Below are 2,189 nucleotides of genomic sequence, written 5' to 3' on the forward strand. Positions count from 1 at the left end.
GAATTCACAGGAACAGGAAAGCACAGAGAACTCCCTCTCAGCTAGGCTGAGATACACGTTGCACTCGCAAAGAAGGAAGGCACTGACCCTTCCTAAATACCCCATGCCGTGCTGTTACTGGCCGGAGGGAACATGTGACTCACCAGGATTGGCCAGCCGCATCACATGGCCAGAAGGCAAGATGGCGGCGCCCATGCCAAACGGAATGGAGACGCCGCCAGGCCTCACCAGCGCAGAGTGACAGCAGGGCCGCACAACAACGCGTGCAGCCAAAGCCCCCCGCCAGACACCAGCTCCACCACCAGACAGCCCGCGCCACAACAACCTCACAGGTAACACCCGCCTAGCGCCATGCTGAAATACCCTGGTCGTGACAGTACCCCCCCCTTTTGGGGTGGCCTCAGGACACTCACCAGGCTTCTCCAGATGGGCAGAATGGAATCTCCTGATTAGCGTGGGAGCGTGGACATCACGAGCATCGGTCCAGCAACGTTCCTCTGGACCGTACCCTTTCCAGTCCAACAAATACTGAAGATGACCTCCGCGCAGACGAGAGTCCAAGATCTGGGCGACTTCAAACTCAACTCCTCTCTCTGTCTGGACTCGAGGAGAAGCAGGTAGAGCATTATGGAACTTATTCAGGACTAGGGGCTTTAATAAGGAAACATGGAAGGAATTGGGAATTTTTAGGTATGGGGGTAACTGTAAACGGTAGACCACTGGATTAATGACTTCTGTTATGGTGAAGGGACCGATGAAGCGGGGTGCGAATTTCATAGATGGAACTCTTAGACGAAGGTTACGAGTAGACAACCAGACCTGGTTTCCTACTTGCATGCGTGGAACTATTCTACGCTTCTTATCGGCCTGGGTCTTATAGCGAGAGGATGCCTTCAACAAATCAGACCGTACTTGAGTCCAGATGGCAGCAAAATTCCGCACCGTGTCCTCCACGGCCGGAACATCGAAAACAGGCAGGCTTCGGAATTCGGGAACACGAGGATGAAGGCCATATACAACCTGAAATGGCGTTTGGTTAGTTGACGAGTGGTAGGAAGCATTATGTGCAAACTCAGCCCACGGCAGCAAGGCAGCCCAATTGTCCTGGGAAGATGACATAAAAATTCTTAAGAAAGTCTCTAGATCTTGATTAACTCTCTCGGTGGAGCCGTTGCTTTGCGGATGGTAGGCCGTGGAAAAGTTTAACTTCACTTGAAGCACAGAACACAAAGCCCTCCAGAATTTTGCAGTAAACTGCACACCACGGTCAGAGACAATTTCAGCAGGACGGCCATGTAGACGAAATATGTGTTGGACAAACAACTGTGCCAGGTCAGGGGCAGAAGGTAACTTCTTCAACGGTATATAGTGGACCATCTTAGAAAATCGTCAATTACAACCCAGATAGTGTTGAAACCTTGAGAGACTGGCAGGTCTGTGACGAAATTCATGGAGAGATGCGTCTATGGACGTGATGGAGTAGGTAATGGAAGCAATTCCCCAGCTGGAGCTTGTCGTGATGATTTATGCTGCGCACAGGAGGAGCAGGAAGAGATAAACTCCATTATATCTGCCTTCATGGAAGGCCACCAATAGTGTCTTTTCAGGAACTCCAAGGTCTTCCGAGTGCCTGAGTGCCCTGCGAAGCGAGAGGAATGTGCCCAAGTGAGAAGCTGCTTCCTTAATTCCAGGGCCACAAATGATTTCCCCGTAGGAGGCTGAAGTTGTAATGCGGCGAAAACTCTTGATTCCAAGACAGGGGTATTGCTTTGATTTTCAGATTGATCATCACAGAGGAGAGATCTCGATAGGGCATCAGCCTTCTGATTAAGTGCTCCAGACCGGAAGGTCAGGGTGAGCTGAAACCTGGCAAAGAATATTGCCCAGCGGGCCAAACGAGGACTCACACATTGGAGGTTTTTGAGAAATAGGAGATTTCTATGGTCCGTAAATACAGTAAATGGAAACTTGGCGCCTTCTAGCAAATATCTCCATTCCTTCAACGCCAACTTTACAGCTAGTAGTTCTTGCTCACCTATGGCATAGTTCCTTTCGGCAGGAGAGAATTTTTTAGAAAAGAACCCACACGGATGGACTCGGTTGTCCTCATAACGTTGAGATAAGACTGCTCCCACAGCTTCAGATGATGCGTCTACTTCCAACAAAAAAGGCCTGTCCAGATCGGGTTG

Source organism: Taudactylus pleione, unplaced genomic scaffold (assembly GCF_031769625.1).
Source record: "Taudactylus pleione unplaced genomic scaffold, aTauple2 ptg000116l, whole genome shotgun sequence".
In the NCBI taxonomy this organism is placed as follows: Eukaryota; Metazoa; Chordata; class Amphibia; order Anura; family Myobatrachidae; genus Taudactylus; species Taudactylus pleione.